The sequence below is a fragment of the Sciurus carolinensis genome, chromosome 9, assembly GCF_902686445.1.
Source record: "Sciurus carolinensis chromosome 9, mSciCar1.2, whole genome shotgun sequence".
Classification (NCBI taxonomy): Eukaryota; Metazoa; Chordata; class Mammalia; order Rodentia; family Sciuridae; genus Sciurus; species Sciurus carolinensis.
In genome coordinates, this window is record NC_062221.1 from 39,175,474 (window position 1) to 39,199,485 (window position 24,012).

At 35.8% G+C, this 24,012-nt stretch overlaps 1 pseudogene; it reads left to right on the top strand.

Annotated features, from left to right (window-relative positions):
- The first annotated feature begins 11,739 nt into the window (after positions 1-11,739).
- LOC124993588 (cytochrome c-like) lies at positions 11,740-12,015 on the top strand (annotated as a pseudogene).
- The last annotated feature ends 11,997 nt before the right edge of the window (positions 12,016-24,012 follow it).

Genomic DNA, 24,012 nt, shown 5'->3' on the forward strand with positions numbered 1-24,012 from the left:
TAGCAACATCCTTGCAGGGCACACATGGTGGAGCAAATCACTCACCTTGTAGCTGGGATGTGAAAGAAAAAGATACCACGCTCACATGGTCCCCTTCAGGGCATGTTCCCAGTGATTAGAAGACCTCCCACTAGGGCCCCACCTCTTAAAATATCTATCATCTCCCAATTGTACCTCCTTGGGAAACAAGTCTCTAACACATGGACCTTCAGGGGGACATTTCAGATCCAAACTAGCATCATGAAACTGAGAGATACAAGAGTTGGGCTGGTACATCCAGCTGCTCAACACATGTGTCCAGAGCTCTCTCTCTCTGACTCTTTTGCACACCAATGTGGTCTTTATTTAGAAGATAGGCAGTAATGTACCTTTGGAAATTTGTATACAGAGTAGCTGCATGACTGGTTTCTAGAAGAAGAGGTCTTGTATCACCTTATAACACTGCAAAAGACAGTAGTGACCTTTGCATGGAAAACTCTTGACTACTCACTAAATGAGTATTGGGAAGTCAAGTCCTCTGAATGCTTGAAGAGACTGTCTTTCCAAAGTCTGGCTAATCCCTAGAGAACTCAAAAGATCACCCCTGAAGTTTTGTTGAGTAAGGTTATTTTTACACCTTCATCTTCATACAGATATCAATAAATTGAACTTTCAAAAACTCAGCTCTATAACTTCAAAGATATTTCTTTTAAGACAATTGATGCTCTTCTATTACATGTTTTGCCAAAGTAACAGGGATAATTACTTTGCCTCCTTTTATTGGCACACCAGTAATATTTCCTATGTGTACCTCCTGAGGAATAAACATGACTACTCATTTTATCTCATTTTGGAGAGAAAAAGAAATAATTATCAGCCAACTCCTTAATCACAGTACATGATGAATAGAGTTCAGCTAAACTCTGTGAGGAGCATGACCAACTCTGCTAGGTTGAATGAGAGCTGGATACATTCATGAATCCCTCATGTCCTATCTGCTTTTATGATCCTACAAGGGTTTCTCCTGCCAGTCCTTCAAAAACCCTGGGAATAGTTCTTTGTTTCTGATTTCATTCTTTTTTTTTTTCTTTATGTTTATGTTTGTATGGAAATAGGGACATTCATTTTCATTGACTTATCTGATCCTGTTTCTAATATCATTGTATATAGAGGTAAAGATTATAAAGTACATTCATATACATCTGACTTAATCCTTAGAAATACCTCTGAGACTAGCTTGGATGGTCAGGGTATATCCTCTCTTAGCACCTGCTTTTCCCTTATAGGACTTAAGATTTAATAATTGCCTACTTATTACTATCTGTGTGACTTGCTTAGTGCTTGGCACACAGTTACTGCTCAATCAATACTTGTCAAATGAATGGATGAAATGACGAATAACAATTTTTATCTCTGTTATAGTTGGGAAGATAGACTTGGAGTTACTGGTTTAAATTCAAAGAGTTGAAAATAGGCTAAGTCAGGGCTCAAAACTCTTTTAGACCTCAAGCCTTTTCTTTTCCATCCTGCAGCTGCCAGAGCGGAGAGAAAGTAACCAGGGAAATTTCAAGAACAAATAGAACTGGTAGAAGTTCAATGATGTATTACTTTCCTAGGGCTGTGACAACAAAGTGCCATGAAGTTGGTAGTTTAGAACAATAGAAATGTATTCTTTTACAGTTCTGGAGGTCACAAGGCCAAACAAGATGCCAGCCAGGTGGTTCTTTCTGTAAGTCCACAGGGAGAATCTCTTCTATGGTTTTTCTCCTAATCTATGATTCTGTCCTCCTTTTTAAAAAAAATTTTTGGGGGGTGCTGGTGATCAAACCCAGGGCCTCATGCACGCTAAGCAAATGCTCTACCACTTACATATGCCCCAGCCCTCTACCTCTGTCTTCACATGACCTTCTGCTTTGTATGTCTGTGTGTCCTCTGCTCTTATAAGAATACCATTGCCATTTCTTATAAGTAAATAGTTTAGAGCCTTCACTAATCTATCATGACTTCATATTTACTTATGGCTTAATTACATATGCAAAAATTCTATTTACAAATAAGATCACATAGACAGGGACACAATTAAACCCACAATAGTTTTTTAAGTACTAATATGTGAATAATTGAAATATTGGTAGAATATTGGCAAACTACATACAAAAACACTTTAACAAGATACTACACTGTCACATGGGTTTCATCTCAGGGATGCAAGGTTGGTTGATTGGTCTGAGTTAAAAAATCAATAAATGTAATTCACCACGAAAATAGACTTAAAGACAAGAATCACATGATTATCTCAATAGATGCAGGAAAAACATTTGCCAACTACAGTACCCATTCATGTTTAAAACACTAGCAAAACTAAGCAGAGAAGGAACATACCTCAACATTGCAAAGGATATATATACAAACCCAAGGCCAACATTATTCTGAATGGAGAAAAACGGGACACGTTTCCTCTAAAAACAAAAACAAGACAAGGATGCCCACTTTCACCATCCCTAGAGTTCTTGAAACTCTAGCCAGAGCAATTAGGCAGGAGAAGGAAAAGAAGAGCTCAAATTTATCCCTTTTTGCTGATGACATGATCCTATATTTAGAAGACCCAAAAATCTCTGCCAGAAAACTTATAGATCTCATAAATGAATTTGACAAAGTAGCAGGATACAAAATCAACACCCACAAATCAAACACATTTCTATACTCCAATGACAAATCTGCTGAAAAAGAAATTAAGCAAACTATCCCATTCACAATAGCCTCAAAAACACAAACAAACAAATAAACAAAAACCTTGGGAGTTAATCTAACAAAAGAGGTGAAAACTATAGAACACTACAGAAGTTAAAGAAGACCTTAGAAGATGGAAAGACCTCCCATGTTATTGGATAAGAAGAACTAATATTGTCAAAATGACCATACTACTAAAAGTGGTGTACAGATTCAGTGCAATTCCTATTAAAATTCCAATAATGTTCTTCCTAGAAATAGAAAAAGTAGTCATGAAATTCATTTGGAAAAAATAAAAGGTGTAGAATAGTCAAAGAAATCTTTAGTGAGAAAAGTGAAGCTGGAGGCATCACAATCCCAGACCTTAAATTATACTACAGAGCTATAGCAATAAAAACAGCATGGTACTATCACCAAAACAGGCATGAAGACCAATGGAATAGGATAGAAGACACAGAGACAAACCCACATATATATATAGTAATCTTATACTTGACAAAATTGCCAAAAACATGTTGGAAAAGACAGCCTTTTTAACAACTTGTGCTGGGAAAGCTGGAAATCCACATGTATTATGATGAAATTTAACCCCTCTTTCACCCTTCACAAAAATCAACTTGAAGTGGATCAAAGACCTAGGCATTAGACCAGAACCCCTGTACCTGCTAGAAGAGAATGTAGGACCAACAAGCCATCATGTTGTCTCAGGAACTGACTTCCTTATCATACCTCAACATTGTAAAGGCTCTATATAACAACCTCAAGGCCAAGAAGTAAAATAAAAAATCAATAAAAGGTATGGCATCAACTTAAAAGACTTCTTCACAGCAAAGGACTCTCACTCCAGTCAGAATGGTAGTTATCAAGAACACAAGTAACAATATATGTGGGTGAGGATGTGGTGAAAAGGGCATGCTCATACCTTGTTGGTGGGACTGCAAGTTGGTGCAAACATTCTGGAAAGCAGTATGGAGATTCCTCAAAAAACTAGGAATGGAAACACCATTTGATCCAGTTATCCCACTCCTCTTTATATATCCAAAGGATTTAAAATCAGCATACTACTTTGACACAGGCACATCAATGTTTATAGCAGCACGATTTACAATAGCTCAGCAATGAAGCCAACCTAAGTGCCCTTTAACAGGTGAATGGATAAATAAAATGTGGTGTATGTGCATGATGGAGTATTACTCAGCCATAAAGGGGAATGACTTTATGGTATTTGCCAGTAAGTAGATGGATCTGGAGGGTCTTGTGCCAAGTGAAATAAGCCAATCCCCCAAAATCAAAGTTTGAATGTGTCCTCTGATATGGGGGAGATAATGCAAAATAAGATGGAGGAATAATAAAAAAGAATAGAAGAAAGATGAGTGGAATAGACAAAGGGAAATGAAAGAAAGGGAGGAGGGATGGGATAGGGAAAGACAGTGGAATGAATCTGACCTAACTTTCTTATGTGGTATACTAATATACCACAGTGAATCTCACCATCATGTACATCCACAAGACACTAATTAAAAACAAACTCTAAGTATATAGTAGAAAGATCAATAGAGAAGAGGGAAAGAAATAGGGATGGTTAAAAGGGAGAGAATTACTGTGGACTGAATTAGAACAAATTATATTCCATGCTGTTATACTTATGTCAAAATAAACTCTATTGCCATGTATAACTAAAAAGAACCAATAAAAAGTACTAATATGTGAATAATTGAAATATGGCTGAATTATTTCTACTGCTAACATTTGCCACAGCACCAGTATCATAACTTTATTAAATATCTCTGTATACTATTCCCTAAAAATACTGCTTGGACCAGGCATGATGGCACATGCTTGTAATCACAAGTCACAGCCAACCTCAGCAAGTCAGTGAGACCCTGTCTCAAAATTTAAAAAATAAAAAAAATGTTTCAAAGTGCTGGGAATGTGACTCAGTGGTTAAGTGCCCCTGGGTTCAAACCCTGATACAATTCCCTCCAAAAATGCTTCTTTGAACATTAAATGGTATTGCCAAAGGTGGGGAATAAAGGTTTTATTATTAAAAAATTTAAAGAAATAGTAGGTAAAAGAAAGTTTGGTAGCCTTGCTAAAGGACTACTCAGAGTCTAAATTGCCAGAGTACATCATAAAAATATGGTAAGTTCCCCAAACTTGTATGAAGATGAGTGATATTTAACCATGGCTTTACAGGTACCACTATATTGTAATGCTCTTTTTACAGACTTGTCTCATCTATTAGATTGTAGGCTTCTGAAATGTAGAAGAGCTAGGTCATTCATCTTTAAATCCCCAAACACACTTGGTGTTAGGCAGCCACAGGGACACTTGGTTGTAGCAGAACAACTCCCACAAGGTTCTCTACATTAGCATATCAACTGCACTGGACACATAGAGCAGGTATTCTATCAGTTGGGTTTCTTTCAGCCACATGTCACAAATTATGACCATTCTTCCTTGACCATAAAGGTGTTTCTTCTGAGATAGAAATATTAGAGGTGGGAGCCTTGAACCGATGTGCAGTTGCTCAAAAGGAACCATCAGAAATACAGATCATCTTGTTTCCTTGTTCCACCTTCTGTGCAGGAGGGTTTTACCTCAATTTTGCAAAATGGCTACTTCATAACCAGTCACCAGATCTGTTATGAGCACTGAGAAGGAAGAAAAGGGAAGTTCCCTTTGTGTCTCTCTCTCTCTCTCTCTCTCTCTCTCTCTCTCTCTCTCTCTCTCTCTTTCTCTCTCCCCCGCCCCCATCTCTTAACCTTCAAGAAACAATAGCTCTCCTGGAAACGTCACCAAGAATTTTAGCTTATTTATTGCCTAGAATACATGGTCACACGAGCTGCAAGTGAGTTAAGAAGAATAATTGTCAAGTCAAAAAAAAAGTGGGATTCCTAGTTGGAACAGAAGAATGAGAAAAAGGTGTTTAAAGAGGAGCATGCCCAATAGTGCTCAGTATATGCCCCACTCTCACTATTATTGTCCACTGGGTTAGAGTAGCGACTAGTGCTGGCTTTTTGTCTATATGGAAAAAAGACTTTTAAAATTTTGTAGGTTTTAAATTCCATTGAGAAAAAAAGGTTGTTTAATAATTACTTAGGTTCTTAAGGTTATATAATGTATTAGTAATAAACCATCTTGATGGAGGAGAAAAATGTGTTGGAGAATGTCCCAGGAGTTTTGGACCCAGAATAGTAAGCTCATTCACTGATTATGCAATTGCTGAATAAACTCATAATACAACTGGACAAGGAATTAAATTTATTAGTTCAAGATATTCCATTGATTTATTATGTTGGGAAACCAGTACCAACTTACTGCATCCTATTGATTTGGCTTGATAAATAGAGTGTTTTAATGGAGACTTTCATTCTGCAATGAGTCAAGTTTCGAGCATGTGTAGAGATCTTAAATCAGCCTTGAAACAACTAACAAGGCTTGGGCCATGCTGATAAGATGTTTGCTTTACAATCTGGCTGCCCTTTCCCTCCTAGTTATAACCACTCTCAATTAAAATCCTACAATGTTGACTAAGTAACACGGCAACAACCAACATTTCAATTGTGGAGGAAAAATTCCAAAGTGCATTTGAATAATAGGAAGCAGGAACTCAAAAATAGAAAGAGCTTTTTGCTGTGATCACGCCAGTGCAGCAAGCAGATATTTTTTTTCTCCATTGATTTTGGGAGTGAAGGAGATGCAAATTGAAAACAAATAATTTAGCACCATTGTCATGACTTTTTCTGTCACATTAAATTAAACAGAAGTTGGGAAAAAGTAGAACTTTGATTTAGCTGCTTTATTTTCTTTCATTCGATTCATAGGCTTCCTGTTCATATTTAATGGGTGAATTTCAGGGATATAGGACTAACTGTCCTTCATGGATTTTTTTTTTCTTTAATGTTTAATATCATTAAACATTAAATTAATTAATTTAAATTAATTAATTAATTTAAATTTAATTAATTAAATTAAATTAATCGAAGAGTTGCTCCTGATTTAACAAGATACTATTTAGCACATCTGTTTTCTGGGTCTGATCTCACTTTCTCTTTCTCTCAGGGTGAGCTTGTAAATTCCTACTCTTGGGGACAGAAAGCAAAAGCTTTTGGTTCTATTATCTGTCAGAAGATTATGAAATTGGAAAAAAGTCTAAAACCTGAATAAAACTCATTAAGATGGAACCCAAAGTCTTGTTAAAACTCTGTCCCTAAATTTGTGATGTGGTCACTCACAAGAGCTTCCTTGTGTTTTTTTATTGTATTTATTTAAGGTGTGTAACACGCTGGTTTTGATAAATATATGTAGCGAAGTGATGTTACAAGTAAGTTAATTAACATATCTGCCCCTTTCCATAGTTAGCGGGTGTCTCCGAATATTTCTTTTGGTGTCATAAAAACACCTAAAATTTACTGTCTTAGCAAACTTTCAGTATACAATATTATTAAAAATAATATCATTAATGCTATACATTAGATCTCTAGACTTACCTATCCTTATATAACAGCAACTTTATATGCTTTGACCCATATGTCCCCACTTTCTCCTTCTCCCCACCTGATATGTACTTAACTAATTTTTAGGTTCCATGTGTAAATTAGATTAAGCAATACTTTTCTGCATCTGGCTTATTTCACTTAGGAAAGCATTCTCCAATTCCCTCTCTGTTGTCAAAAATGGAAGTATCTCTTTTTAAGGCTGAACAATATTCACACACACACACACACACACACACACACACACACACACACACCACTACAGATCTCACAAATTCTTTGTTCATTTGTTGATGAACCTTTAGATGATTTCTACAACCCGGTTATCATGAACAGTGCTGTAATAAACACAGGATTGCTGATTATCTCTATGATGTGCTAATTTCATTTCCTTTGGATACATGCCCAGCAGAGGGGTTGCTGGGTCATATAATCATTCTATTTTTATTTTTGAGGAAACTGCATACTGTTTTTCATAATTACTGCACAAATTTACATTCCCACCAACAGTGTACAAAGGTTCTCTTTTCTTTTCTCCTTGCCCTCACCAATATTTACCTTTTGCCTTTTTGATAACAGTAATCTTAACTGATAGAAGGTGATATCTTATTGTGAGTTTGATTTTCATTTTCCTGATTATTAGTAATGTCCAATGACTTTTCATACAAGTGTTGGTCATTTTTATATCTTCTTGAGAAAAATGCCTATTCATGCATTCAGGTCCTTTGACCATTTTTTAAATTGGGATTTGGGGTCTTTTTTTTTTTTTTTTTTTTTTTCTTTGCTTGTTTTTCTATTAGGTTTTGTGAGTTCCTTATACATTTTGGACATTAACCCCTTATCACATACATGGCTTGCAAATATTTACTCTCAATCCACAGGCTAACTTTTCACTGTATTGATTTTTTTCCCCTTTGATCTGTAGTTTTTTAGTTTGATACAGTTCAATGTTCTTTCATGATAATAATTATCAGCAAAATAGAAAAAAAATTTCCTCAACCTAACAAAGGACTTTTATGAAAAGTCCAAAGGTAATGTAGTCAATGAGGAAAAACTGAAAACTTTTCTTCTGAGATCTGGTCCAAGGAAAGAATGCTCACTTTTGCCACATGTATTCAACATAGGACTGGAAGTATTAGCAAGAACAATCAGATAAGAAGAAGAAAGAAAAGGTATCAGAATTGGAAAGAAATTGGTAAAATTATCTGTTTGCAGATGACATGATTTTATATTTAAAAACCTGAAAAACCCCACCAAAATCCTGTTAGAACTAGTAAATGAATTCAGTAAAGCAGCAGGATATAACATCATCATTCCAAATCAGTTGTAATTTTTATATTTCATATCTATTTGAAAAATCAGGAAGATAATCCCACTTAAAATAGCAACAAAAAATCAATTACTTAGGAATTAATTTAATCAAGAACATGAAACATCTGAACACCAAAACTATAAAACATTGATAAAAAAGTTGAAGAAGATACAAATAAAAGGAAAAATATATATTGATAGATAATGGGAATTGATGTCCATACTTTTCAAAGTATTATATACATTCAATGCAATTGTTTTCAAAACTGCAATAGCATTTTTACAGAAATAGAAAAATAACTTTTAAATATCATGTGGAATCACAAAGGATCCTGAATAGTCAAAACAATCTAGAGAAGGAAAAACCAAGTTGGAAACATCTCTTCCTTATTTCAAATTGCATTACAAAGATATAGAAAGCAGAAGAGTATGGAAGCAATGCAATGATGGACATGCAGACCAATAGCATAGAACACAGAGCCCAGGAATGGACCCAAGCATAGCTGTCAACTACTTTCTAATAAGGCCATCAAGAAGACACAATGAGGAAAGAATGGTATCTTCAGCAATTGTGTTTGGAAGACTGTTATTCACATGCAATGAAATTGAACCCTCTTCTTGAAAAATACATACAAATCACTATAATAATGTACTAAAAACCTAAATGTAAGATTTGAAACAATAAATCTTATAAATAAAAAAAGTTGAGGTGAATCTCCTTGACATTGGCCTTGGCAATGGTATTTTGGACATGAGACCAAAAAATCAGGCAATGAAAACAAAAATTAGCAAATAGGACTACATTTTCACTGGTTTCGACTTCCTTCAAGTTTTAAAGGAAACCTGTGTAGTATGCCAAGAGCATGTCAGGCTTAGGCTCTGGGGAACTTCTCAGGGTCCTTTCTTGACCACTTTCTACCACAGGCCTTTTTTTTTTTTTTTTGCTTAGAATGCTCTTCTCTCCCTGTTCCTTTGGGTCTTACATTCCCTTCAGTTCTCATTTTAAATTTCATTTGAACACTAGGTGAGTTTTCCCTAGTTCTGAGGTTCCTGACACCCCTCTCCTTTATAGAGTGTAGCATATTTATAATTATTAATCATTTAAAAATTATTTGGCTAGTACTTTACTTCTTTCCTTGAGTGCACCTTAGTGGAGGCAGGTCTGAGAGGTATAGGGGAGATACAGAGCACCCCAGCACAGTGCTTCTTCTCACTTTAGCTCTTATACAGTGTGTTGTATTGGCCTATTTAGCTGTGCTTGTTTCCAATCGGTTATTTGTGCCCCAGCACTGAGTATTTATAATCTGGCACTGGCTATTCCCATGTCCCAGGAGTTGATAATCTAGAACCTAGTTATCGATTTATAAATAGTAACTTCAAATTAGCATATGCTAAATACCAAACAATTAGCAACTATGATAGACTTGTGCTATCCATTATGGTAGCCACAAAACCCATCTTGCTATTGGGCATCTGAAATGTGACTAATGTGAACTGAAATTTTCTATAACTCCAAAATGCACACCAGAGCCAGGAATGGCAGCATATGCCTTTAATCCCAGTGACAAGGGAGATGAGGCAGTAGGATCACAAGTTCCAGGAGAGCCTCAGCAACTTAATGAGACCCTAAGCAACTTATCTAGGAAAAGGACTGGGGATGTAACTCAGTGGTAAAGTGCCCTGAGCTCAATCCCCAGTACCAGAAATAAATAAACCCCAAAGCCCACAAATGCGCACCAGATTTTGATGACTTTGATGACTTAGAATGAAAAATTTTAAAAGAATGTGAAAACAGCTCAATAATTTCAGTGTTAGTTTTATGTTAAATGATGAATATTTGGATATGTTGGATAAAATTAAACATAAAATTAATTTTACTTTTTTTACTTTTGTAATGAGGCTGCCAAAATTTTTTTAATTAGATATGGTACATATATATGGGACTTACATCATATACAGTTCTGCTATATGATTTCAGAGGAAGCATTCTGGGTAATGCTTAAGTAACTTCAGTGGGCACTGAGTGAGGTAGAGATGAGATCAACAAAGAAAGCTGAAGACAATTGAGACCAGTGCTAACAAAAACCAAAGATGAATATTACCCTAGGTAAATGTATGATTACAAAAATGGTATGCCTCTACTTCATGTACAAACAGGGATACAAGATGTATCCCATTTGTTTACAATAAAAATTAATTTTAAAAAAGATGGATATGCTTGATACTTCATAGGAGACATTGATTAGATCTGTATGTCTGGCAGTGAGCAGTCATGGACAGTAGTTGTCTGGAAAGTTTTTGAGTACACAGAGCAAGCTCTAGAGTAGGTATGAGAGAAAGAATGTGGAAGTATTGTGGCAATATTTAATGTTCCAGAAAAAAAAAAGTGTTTTTCTTGCATAGTTATTGGTAGCCACTATGGTTTAGATAGAAGGTATCCCCCAAAAGCTCATGTGTGAGACAATGAAAGAATGTTCACAAATGAAACAATTAGTTTATGAAAAACTTAACTAATCAATGGATTAATTCACTGATATGAATTAGCTAGGTGGTAACTATAGGCAGGTAGGGTGTGGCTGGAAGAAGTAGATAACCAGGGGTATGCTTTTGGGGGTTATAGTTTGTCCCTGGTCTCCCTTACTTCCTGGTTTTCATGTCCTTAACTGCTTTCCTCCACCACACTCTTCCACCATTATGTTCTGCCTCACCTCAGGCCCAGAGCTGTGAAGTTGGCCAACCACAGGCTGACTCTCTGAAACTGAGCCAAAATAAACTTTTCCTCCTCTACATCGCTCTTGTTGGGTCTTTTGGTCACAGCAACAAAAAGCTGATTAAAAACTAGTAGCAGTCAGGGAGAGAGGTTTGAAGAGAAGGGTTTGAAGAGTTGAACAGCAGAGGAATGATCAGGGGTATCAGATCATGGAACTTTAATTCTAAGGTCAAATACTGCAAGGACCAAAAGCAGATTACAGTGAATCAATTCAGACAGGTCAGAGCAAGAGGTTTAGAACCAAATCTCTTACAGGGGCACTTTGCCATGTGGGGCAGACCTTAAAGCTCAAAGTTTTGGAGAAGATGAGGCCATAGTGGGTCACATATGGCCTTAGAAGTCAAGCTAAAGACTTTGAATACAGACCTTCACGTTCTTGGTCATTGGCACTGGGATGTTCTGCTTCCAAAGTCAACCTTTGCAGTGGAGTGATGAAAGAGTGAATTAAAAATGGGTAATGCTGAGAGAGGCAAGAATTTCATTCAGAAGGGTGCCTGATGCTACATCGTGGAAAAGAAAGGCAACCAGAAGATGGGGCTGTTTGGGTGGAATGCAGGTCAGGCCCTTGGATTCTCTTAATGCCAACAAGAAGGTTTTACCCAGGGAGAGAAGACACTGATGGAGTTTTTGGAAAATTCCAGAAAATACATCCCTGCAACAAAAATGATTTTCATTAGCATTAAAAAGAAGGCAGACTTAATAGTGTATCTCAAAAAAAGCTACTAACAAGTAATACTTGGGTTGTACCCACCTTACCACAAAATAGAATTGCCTGGTGTCTTTTTATGTATCTTATAATTTAATTGATTGAAACACCAGAATTCAGATTATAAACGGTTGACAGAATATTTCTGATGGACAATCCTGATTTAAGTAAGATTGGCTTGTGGTTAAATGCTTATGATCTTTCTTGTCATTTGTTGTTAATTTTGATAGTAATTCTGGTTCAGCAAGTACTGTCATTGTTTTCTTCTTCTAAAAATATGACAGGACTAGAAGGGTGTCATCTCAAATCCAATTGGTCTTACAGTTAGACTTATATAACTGGTTCATATTGACACACTTAAATACTAGGGAAATCCCTTCACAGTCTCAAAACTGAGCAAGGGTTACCTATGTTTCAGTTTGTGTTCATTAGTCTGTTTAGGAAATGACTGAAAATAAGGAAGCAATGTCTACTGTATAATTTTGGTCCTAATAAGCCAATCTAATTATATTTCCCTATATCTAAAATGCTGTCTTTTACTTATTTAAAGTAATTTTTAGCATGGTTTAGAGATAATGCAAATCAAAAATATTTAACACTACTCATATTTTATACATGAGTTTTAAGTTCAGATACTTTTGAAAATTAACATGACAAGATACAAAAGCAAGTTAAACATTACTTTAGAATTATTTACCATCTAAGACTAAATTTTAATTCAGCATTGTTTTTAAACAGAAACATGCAAGATGTCTGTTTTTGTCAGTTCTTTCTTCCTGCAACTAAGAGCCCTGACCAGAACAATTGTAAAGGAAGAAAAGTTTATCTGGGGGCTTACAGTTTCAGAGGTCTCAGTTCATAGACAGCAGGCTCCATTCTTCAAGGTTTGAGGTGAGGCAGAACCTTATAGCAGAAGAGTGTGACGCAGGGAAGCAGCTCACATGATGATCAGAAAGCATAGAGATCTCCGCTTGTCATCACACCCCCAATACCCACCTCCTCCAGCCACACACCCTACCTGCCTTCAGCTACCACTCAATACCATCTGGTGATTAATTCACCGAATGGATTAAGGTTCTCATAACCCAATCATTTCTTCTCTGAACCTTCTTGCATTGTCTCATGCGTGAGTTTTTGAGAGACACCTCATCATGTGTGTGTGTGTGTGTGTGTGTGTACACACGCATGTGGTTGGTGAAGGTGCTTTTGCTGATTCATTAGAAGGATAAAGTAGAGCCAGGCACAGTAGCTCAGGCCTGTAATCCCAGTGACTCAGAAAGCTAAGGCAGGAGGATCCCAAGTTTGAGGTCAGCCTCAGCAATTTAGCAAGGTCTAAACAACTCAGAGAGACGCTGTCTTAAAATAAGAAATAGAAAGGGCTGGGAATGCAGCTCAGTGGTAAAGTGCCCCAGGTTCAATCTCCAGTACCAAAAAAAAAAGAAGATAAAAGATAACATAAAGAGATATATATCATCAGAACAACTTTATAAATTATATGATCGTAAGATAGTCAAAAGCAAAATCAGAGACCATGAAAAAGAAAAAGTATTGGATAAAGAGTAAGAGGATTTGAAGGGTCCTAGGAGAATACAAGGGGATTACTTCTACAAAAATTCATCTGAAGAATGCATCTGTTAGTCAAGCTAGTGGATGGAAAACAAGAGACAAAAAAAAAAAAATTAAGAGTTTTAGAAAGTAGTCCCAAATTAGGTAATAAAGACAAGAAAGAGGCAACTGGATTAGGATAAAGAGGGATAACATATAAATTACAAAAGAAGTTTACAAAGTCTAGGGATGGCATATATGTTGGAAACAGAGATAAAGGACCAAAGAAGACTCCCAAGTTTTGATCCTGCTTTATTATAAGAATATAAAAAGCATGGAATTCAAAAAAGGGATTTTTTTAGGTGGAGAAAGAAATTCATTATATTATACATTTATTATTCATTATTATAATTTTAGGTACTTGCTTAAGATACTCAAAAGGAGATTTTTCCATGGGCAGTTAGAAATATAACCATAGATCAACATCAACGGAAGAACAGAGGAAGGAAATTTGGGACCATCTACAGAGAATTACTTGTACAAATGGACAAATCACAGTGAGAGAAAAAGAGAGTGACAGTAGACCTTAAAGAAAGGCTGTAGCCAGGTGTAGTGGTGCATGCCTGTAATCCCAGTGACTCAGGAGGCCCAGGCAGGAGGACCACAAGTTCAAAGCCAGCCTCAGCAACTTAGTGAGGCCCTAAACAACTTAGTGAGATGCTCTCTCAAAATAAAACATAAAAAGGGCTGGGGATGTGGTTCAGTGGTTAAGTACTCCTGGATTCAATCCTCAAAAAGGAAAAAAAAATAAAAGGCTGTAATGATGTAATGACGGAAGCAGAGAGGGAATGAGGCCAAGAGGAGCATTAAAGTAGATGGCCAAGACAGAGGGCAGGGGTGGGTTAGACAGCTTAGAAGAACAGTTGGTCCTGAGGTCAATTCCTTGGGTGTGGCCATCATTTTGGAGAATTGGGTTTCAATAGAGAGAAGAGGACCTCTCTAGGTGACAATTTTGATAGTAAACTGCAAATAGCCCTAATTTTATTTTCATAATTAGCGTGAGTAAATTGCCTATGAATTTATCTAATTCCTTCATTATTCTATTTATTAATTTATTCCCACAAAAATCTAAGGGAACACCATATGTATCATTTGAGATATATATGTATATATATATCATTTGAATATATACTATCTTGGCAGGACATTCAAAGGCAATGTGCATCAGTGGAAATAATTTTGGCTGCAAAATGAGATCAAGATCAGGGACCGAGAGACTGGATTCTGGTCTCAGATGTGTCATTCATTAGATATATGATCCTGAGCAAGCTGCTTAATATCCGTGGGCCTAAGACTCTTGATCTACAACAGAGTGAATTTGGACCATATGCTAGGTTTTTAAAATTTGCTTTTTCATCATAAATTTTTATTTAAAAACTTCTAAAATAAAACAATTGTGTTATTATTATAAGAATTTAAAACTGGGCATATTTTTCAACAAACCCTTGCCTACACTATTTTATATCCCTTATTCCTATTCCCCACATGAGATGGAGAAACAACTTATTTTAGTAGTCATTTTATTGACTAGGAGAGATGACACATTAAAATAAAGAGATGGCATAAGTCTGTATATATATGTAAATTTAAATGCTTCCTAGTTTATAAATCATACCCTAATGAAGTTCTGCATTCTTGGTAAAAGCAATTCCTCAGAATATTGAAGGTGCACATACAGTGTTAAACAAGAGAGCTGAAATATCGTATCAGGATGTGGAAGAGGAACAAGATGTGATATTAATGGTAATTTACTATTTTTAGAACTGCTTAGGGCACAGTCATGTCTCTGAACAAAATATTGAACTTTGTAAAATATTATTAGCTGCTGAATTTTGTACTACATGAATTACCCATTCAAAATAAAATTAAGAGCAAGGAAATAATAAAAGTGATAATATGGGTACATTTTCTTTTCAGTTTTTAAAATATTAACTAATATACCTTTTCGAACTTATTACATAGACATTATTATACTATTACTATAAAAGCATACTTTAATAAAAATATATTTTGGGGCTGGGGTTGTGGCTCAGTGGTAGAGTGCTTGCTTAGCACATGTGAGACACTAGGTTTGATCCTCAGCACCACATAAGAAATAGAATAAAATTATTTTAAAAATGCATATATTTTGAAGGCGGGCTTTAGAAAACCAAGATGAAATATGTAACTTCTGTGACAGTGGGATGAGGGAACCATAGCTAGAGTATCTATTGACCACAGGGATGCTGCAGAGAGGTTATAGAACCACTTCCCAGCCAGCTGGTTTTACAGTTCTTCCATGATTTTGCAGCAGTGCTGACTTCTGTCATCTTTGTTTTGTAACTAAGAAGCTGTGGTTTTCAAGAGTTTTTGCCTTTGATGTATTTGATGTTCAGAATGTCCTTACTCTTCCCTGTCCTCAAATTCATTTCCTACCCAATAATTTTTATTATGAAGGAAATGAACATTTTAAACATTTCTCTATGACTAAAACATTAAGAGTGTGTCAGTTTTTATTATGAACATAATGGATGCACAAGTTCCAGTCTGTATTTCTATTTTAATGCTTGGTTGCTGTTTATTGTGTTCAATGAATGCTATTGATTGCATTAGCGAGATCCATTTATAAAACAGCTGTTCTTTATAGTCAATATATCAATATTAATTACTAGATAAATCTTCCAAATCCCTAAAATGAAAATGTTAATGTTCATTTTGTAATATTGCAAAAGCACATAACTCTCAAGACTCATAAAGACTTTAAATAATTTTAAAAGCAAGTCTGCTTTTTGTTTTTGGTTTATATAGAAAAATTGGTTAACTTATAACAATCCTAAGTTGAATGGGAAGTTTCCTCTGCTTAAACAGATTGAGAGTCAATTTAAGACAAACATTAGATCTCTTAGATTTGCTTTCATTATTTAAAAAAAGACTTGAAAGTTGTTTGGCTCTGAATGTCACATAGAGATTTTGGAAAGGAATATGTCTATCACAACAATGTCCAAGTTTGTAATAACAACAAGCAGAAACAAGAAATCATATGCAGTTACATCTTGATTAGCTAGAGAATGTGGAGTACATGACCACTAATATTGTTATTCTCAATAATGTATTTTAAATGTAATATGAAAGGGGGATATATCTTCCCAAATGATACATATTATTATAGTGAAATACAGGTTATTGGCTGCTCTATTAACCTGGTAATTCTCCTACTAAAAGTGTCTATATGTGGACAGTAGCAAGACAAATTCTGTTAGATGCTATTTTTGTGTCTCTAAAAATGTGTGAGATTTTTAATAACTTCTGATTTAGCAAAGAAAGATTAAATTTTATTTTTAAGTTGCTTCAGTATCCAGGAAGTGCTCATTCTTCGTAAATATTTAATCTAAACACTATGTGAATGTTATTTTTTTCTTTATTAGAACATCTTATTCTAAGCTATGTTACAAAACACAGGATGTGATCATTTTTCAGTTTTAAATCTTCTTTACAACCTGTTGAAAATTACTGCATATAAAACTAATTTTTATAGGATACAACTTTTACTTTCCTTTTATTCATATATTCTTTAAAAAATCAAGGCAGAATTACGATATTTAGATATCCTTCTGTTTCTGAAAGCCCACAATTATGAAACATTTCTGTTATTTGATTCTCTTTAGAGTATGGTTCTTAAAGATCTTCTTTCATCTAAAATAGGAATTTAAATTTGAATAAGAAATAATTGGAATTTTCTTTTTTTTCCCATTAGTATGCTCTATTTTCAGAAATATCTATTCAGGTCCTTCATTAATCTTTAAATCCCAACATTGAATTCCCTATATACTTTGTTTTCTTATTTTTTATTTGTTATTTTTAGATATACATGATGGTAGAGAGAATTTTGGCATATTATACATACAGGGAGTATAACTTATTCTAATTAGGATTCCATTCTTGTGGTTGTACATGATATGGAGTCAAATTTTCTAAGTGTGAAAAACAGACTGAATTTTTTTAAAGTTCTCAGGTTCCCTTTGTGTGTAATCCAAACAAAAAGGATGGGTTAGGTTCAGCATTAAAAGTGGGTTACCTGTGACTGCATATACAACAAGATATAAAAAGGATCTTGTGGTGTATTGAAATATAAATTAAACCAATAGCCCAGGTTTTCTACTTTGTGTTCTATTTTGTTTATAAATAAACAGTTAACCAAACTCTGGGTGTAAATCAAGCATCTTTTAGGACCATGAATTCATTTGCTCCCTCCCCTGGGTTAACCTCCTTCACTTAACAAGGGTTCAGAGGTCCAATGGAACCTTCTCTAATCCAAAGAGCCCTGGTGACCCAAGCAACCAAAGTTAAGACCAGCAGCAGCCAGGCCACAATTCATGGTCCTGTGGGTTTTGCACCACACACTGCCTGCTAAGGCAGATGCTCTTCTCCACATGTATGTTAAACCAAAAGAAGAGAAGTCACATACCATATTGCATCTGACTGAAATCCAGGGAAAATGTAAACCTAGCTGACAGGACTATTAACCAGCCTGGCAAATTTGTCAGGTCCCACGATTTACTCTTCCAATATTAAAAGATGGAATGTGTCTTTGGCACAATGTATTCATTTCCTCTTCATTTTGTCTTGGCTTTGCATTTATTATATGACCTTAAACTTGTTTTAATCTTGAGAAAGCTCAAATGTTCCTGGAAAGTGAAGCAAGTGGAGTAGTTAGAGTCTTAGAGAATTCACTATGACTGTGCTCAAATCCCAGCTGGGCCAAACCTAGGTCTGGCAAGTATGAACTTCTGACTCTTGGTAGTCAGGAGAGTCAGAGGCTCACAAGATTCCTCATCTTAAAAGGAGTTTTGAAACACTTCTCACAGGGAGCATGACTGGATGTTTAGGACTCACACTGAAGCACTTGGTATGTAGTAGGTTCTCAGTAATATTTGTTCTGAGCCTCTTTTATCCTTTTGCATCTCTGCTTCTTAATAGGACACAAGACTCTTGATGATAGCAGATTCTCTGAGTGTTTTTCTCTTCGTGTGGCACTCTGACACTTATCTTATCCTCCTTTCCTGAAATTGAATCCTCTGTTTTCTATTAATTTATTTCAGGTCAGAATGAGCCTTCTCACATTATGATAACCCCCTGTGAGCTAGACACCTGTAACTGAAAAGCAGTTGGCTTGCTGAAGAACTGATATTTTAGTGTTAGGAAATCACCCTTGTATCCTAAAAAGAAAGTTTTATTGTATGTGTGGTTTTATTTGTTGTTGTTGTTTTTCTGTTTTTGCTAACATTTATGGCTATATTGATTTTCAACTCATATTTTGGCTGGATTTTCTTTTTATTATGGATTATAGTTCCTGCATTTTGTCTTTGTGAAAGGGATAATAGTATATATTTTCACTGTTACCAATGGGAAGTTATGGGATGAAAGGGACAGAATATTGTTGCTGGACAAAGAACAAGTTAATTTTCTTTTCTTTTCTGATTTTGTTTCTTGGACTATGGATTCTGTATTTACTTTCTAAACCTTAGAAATGGAAAATATCTTCTTTCCACAGTTTTCAAGGTTTGTTGTTGTTTTTAATGCAAGGGTTCCTAAACATAAAAAACAAAAGGATTACTGAAAAAACAAGGAGACTGAAAAAGAGTGAAACTGTAGAGCTCACGTCTGTGGTACTTACTAAGATGAGCACCATTATAAGGATTTCATGTGAACTAACTTGTTAATGTCATGAAAGCCTATCATTATCCCTCTGTTACAGATGAGGACACTGACATACAAATATGTTAAGGTGATTTATCCACTATTCCTCTCAACCGTTGGGGCTAGGATCTGAACTCAGGAAGTCTGGTACTTTACCTGCCTTAAAGAGTATGACATGATAGAATCAGCTCCATCTCTTAAAATTATACTACTTACTCAAATGTCATCCTTGACCAGATGCACCAGTACAACCTAGAAGCTTATATACAATGCATAATCTCAGGTCCATCCCCAAGCCTACCAAATTATAATTTGCATTTTAACAAGTTCTGCATGCAAATAGCTTACACATTAAAGTTTAGGAAGCACAACCAAAAACATTATTTATATATATATATATATATATATATATATATATATATATATATATACTTTTTTGTGTGCTATAAAAAGAAAAAAAAACAAGTTTAGATCTCAAAGGGATTAAGATTTAGAGACAATAAGATTCAATCTTCCTTTTATAAATGTTGAAAATGAGTTATAAGATGGTTAAATATGTATTTAAGAATAAATAAATATTTATGAATTCTTGAAAATTCAATAAGCATTTATTGAGGGCCTGTCACCTGCCAGACGACATGCCAATTGAGATGGGGATACAAACACAAATAAATCATGCCCTTGGAGAACCCATTGGAGGAGACAAATAATAAGTGCATGAAATTTACCAGGGCTATGATAAAACCATTATCTGTGTCTGTTTCTTGGACTGTGAATCACGTATTTGTTTTCCCAACCTAAGGAAGGGAAAATATCTTCTTTCTACAGTTTTTAAGACTTTTTTTTAAGGTGAGGGTCCCTGAACATATAAATGGATCACTGCTCAAACGAATGGACGGTCTGAAAGGAGTGAAGACTGCAGAGCAGAGTTCACAGAAAGAAGGATCGGGGGATGGGGATCAAAAGAGACTTCTTAAGGACTTGATATTGGAGCTGAGTTCAGAAAGATCATAAGTACTACCAAAAGGTACAAGAAATTGAGTCTTTTCATTTGCAATTGAGCCAAAAACCATCATCAGTCTGCAGAAGAAACTATTTAGAGGAGTGGATCTCAAACTCAGTTTCACTCAGAATCAACTGGAGAATTAACATGAGATCAAGGTTGTTAGAGCTCTCCTGTGCCAGGTTTCCTGATTCATTATCTGTACTTTTATTTCATCTGGTTCCTGACCCAGGTTTCTGCCACAGGCATAAGAGCCGCTCTTGTCATGAATCATACTTGCTACTTTCCCAATTTTGAACTACATCTCACATCAAATGCCACATTCTTGTGACCCCATATGCATGGAAAACTCCTTCCACAAATCCCAGTCCATAGTCTTGGAAACTAAGCCGAGGGTAAGACCTCCTACTCTCTAACTAGTATCCCACTCTTTCCACAGTATATGGTGTTGTGATCTTCTTCCTCAAAGAAAATAAAATGTAAGAAGGTTTTTCTTTACAGTTTTGATGAGCCTGATTTCAAAACTAATGATAAGACCTGGATTCAGTGAGAGACTAGGCAAAAGTCTTTGTAAATGAGGTAGAATCTGTTACATTTTGCTGATACTCTATGGATCAGCATAAATGAGATAGTTCATGTTTCTCAAAGATTGACTTTGGGATCACCAACATCAAAATTTCCTTGGAAAACTAAATACAATTCAGATTCTGATTCCCTCTTGAATCCACTGAATAAGAACCTCTAAAGTTGGACCCTAGAAGGTGAATATTTAACACTTACCAGATATAATTCTGATGGATAATAGGTTTGAGAAAAACAGGGTAAGTGTATGATTTTATCTGAAATAATTTTCTTAATCTTTCAGATTTATGATTTTCATTTTTCTTCACTTATTCTTTCATTTATATCCAGAGGAAAATGTGTTGTAAGTTGTTAGTGAACATTATAAATAAAACAAGAAGTGCATTTCAAATATTTGAGCTTGCAAATATGCTGCTTATTTTTTATGTTGGACCTTTTTAAAAATGCAAGAGTTAAGAAATGTTTGTGTTTTGAATGTTTGGAGCATGTATTTATTGGTGTGATTTCATTTTACAGCAGTGATTTTGTTAATCAAGAGTAACTAACAGAACCGCAACAAGGAGAGTCTGGCACAAGGCCCAGGGATCATGGATGCTCCATAGGTACTGCCAATGGGTAGCGCTAGTGAGAAGCTCTGTGTGTGTGTGTGTGTGTGTGTGTGTGTGTGCGCGCACGTGTCTGGAGAGCAAACCCAGGGCACATGCTAGCAGTGCTCTACCTGTGAGCTACATTCCCCAGCCTAGAAATTCTGCTTTGAATGCCCAGATTTGCTAGAGTATGAAAGATGTCCTTCCCTAGCACTCGTCAACTTGTCAGGTTGTGGAGTAACTGGTGTAACCACACAACCTGTAGTTGAAGTCACATGACTAGAGATGAGTGTCTTCCACGACTACTCTCCATTTCTTCTAGTTTCTCCCTTTATCTTCCTGATCTTTTGACAACTACTCTTCATTTCTGCTGCCTATATTAGAACTCTTTCATATCTGCTTTGGATTATTGTAAAAACTTTCTGATTTCAGGTTCGTCTCCTCTCTTCTACCTGTGACCAAAATCCCCTTCTAAAATCAGATCTGTTCCATTTTTTTTTTTTAACTTAAAACCTTTACAATAATGTATTCTCATTGTCTATAAGGTCAAGTCTAAAATCTTCACAGTGATGATTTGGCTCCTGCTAACCCTTTCCCTCCTTGACTTTAGTCACTCACATGCTGTTTGCAGCCTTGTTCCACTATGTGGAGTGCCATTCCTTGAGCCATTCATGAGCTATTAACTCTGACTTTCTTCCTCAGGTAGAGATAAGCCATGCAATCTATTTACCCTCTTGAAAGTATTCCTTCTGACCAAGGCTCTCTATATTGGTTTATTATCATTATTCATAATAGTGGGATTGGTTGTGACATATTTGTACATGCACATAACATAATTTGATCAATTTAATTCCCCAGGATCTCACCTTTCCTTTCTCTCTTCCATATCCCCGGTCCCCTCCTTCACTCTACTGGTCTCCCTTCTATTTTCATGGGTCCCTTTATAAAATATGTTTTTCTCTCTAGCCTCCACATAAACTCTTTGAGTTTACTTTACTCAACATCATTCTCTTCAGTTCCATCTATTTTCCTGCAAGTGACGTAATTTCATTCTTCTTTATGACTGAATAAAGCCCTGTTGTATATATACACCACGATTTCTTTATCCATTCATCTACTGAGAGATACCTAGGCTGGATTCATAACTTGAGTTGTGCTGTTATAAACAAGGGTATGCGTGTATCACTACAGCATGCTGACTTTAATTCTGGATAAACACTGAGAAGCGGAATAGCTGTGTCATGTGGTGGTTCCATGCCTAGTCTTTTGAGGAACTTCTGAACTGACTTCCATAGTGGTTGTATTAATGTACAATCCCAACAGTGTTTAAGTGTTCCTTTTCCCCCCACATCCTTCCCAGCATTTATTATCTCCTATATTCTTGCTGGGTATCATATTAATCGGAGCAAGATGAAATCTCAAGGTTGTTTTGATTTTCATTTCCCTGATTGCTAGGGATGTTGAATTTTTTTAATGTATTTGTTTTAATGGTCAAAATGCATCAACCTGAGTTCCTAATCTATGCAACTGCTACTGAGAAATAAGGAGGAAGGGAGGGAGAGAGAAAGAAAGAATATCATCTTGTTACCAAGGCTCTTCACCTTAGTCTGGAAGTTGCTCTGATCTTCATGTGAGGTGACAGCGTCTTATGACAGTCCTTTCAGATCTGGGTTTTTTTTCCTGAACACCTTGGCACTTGTATCCCTTTTCCATGTTCAGCCTTACCCAATTGGGACATTATCCAGAATATCCTATTTTTCACCCATTAGCTGGGGAAAAGATGAAGCACCTGAGACAAAAAGCAAGGGTTGTCATATGGTGTGTCATAGGTATATGCAGACAGGAAGAAAGGGCTCCAACACTGTTGACTCCTGCAGCAGTTCTTACTCCAGGCCTGATTTTGTCTTGGTCATTGTCTAACCTACTTAGAATATTCAATTAGAAGATAGGCCAACTTTAATGTTCTCTCTCCAGCTTGCTAAAGATATACCTAAGGTTAAATATTAATGAGATGCAAGTGAATAATTCTGCTCAATTCCTAACATTTCTTCTTTTCTTCAAAAACTCCCCAGCTGTCTGCAGATGCTTAGATGTTTGTTCTCCAACAGGATTCTTAGATGCTTTAGGGCAAATATTCTTTCTGTCTCTCAAATAAAATTCTTTTATTAGGTTACTTGATTAAAAAATTATATAGTGAGCTTTAGGGGCTGCATGTTTGCAAGATGGAGGCAAGCCAAGGGCAGAACAAAGTTTGACAGTCACTGTAAAACAGTGTCATTAAAGGCTGTCTTTCCTTTCTTCCTTTTATCTCTGTAGTCTCTTTATCTTTCTCCTGCTTGGTATTGCCGTTTCTGCATCACCGTTTTTCTTTTCCTCTTTGCTTTCATTCACTTAGTGAACAATACAGTAGGGCAGAAACAAAACTAAATCTTTAAAATAAAAATATGGAAAGAAACCATTACCACTTTTGGGAAACCCACAATCTAATTTTGGGAGAAATACACAAGCACACAAGTAATTACTGGTATTTTAAAGAGAGGGAAGGCTTTGCTACCTCCCCTTTA